Below are 288 nucleotides of genomic sequence, written 5' to 3' on the forward strand. Positions count from 1 at the left end.
ACGCACACACGCACGCACACACACACACACACACACACACACACACACGCACACGCACACACACACACAGAGGACTAAATGTAATGCTAACGAATTAATCATTAATGCAATGTGGGATACAAAGGTACGTGAGCGCTCGAAATACATACCAAACGTGCAACAAGAATAAAGGAAGTTTATTTTTGCTGGAACCCTGGTATTTTTAAGGTCTTGGGTATACATTTTTCGGTTGATTTACAATGTATTGTTCACATAAATTATCAGGATAAACTAAAAGATATTAAAAAG

Source organism: Littorina saxatilis, unplaced genomic scaffold (genome assembly GCF_037325665.1).
Source record: "Littorina saxatilis isolate snail1 unplaced genomic scaffold, US_GU_Lsax_2.0 scaffold_635, whole genome shotgun sequence".
NCBI lineage: Eukaryota > Metazoa > Mollusca > Gastropoda > Littorinimorpha > Littorinidae > Littorina > Littorina saxatilis.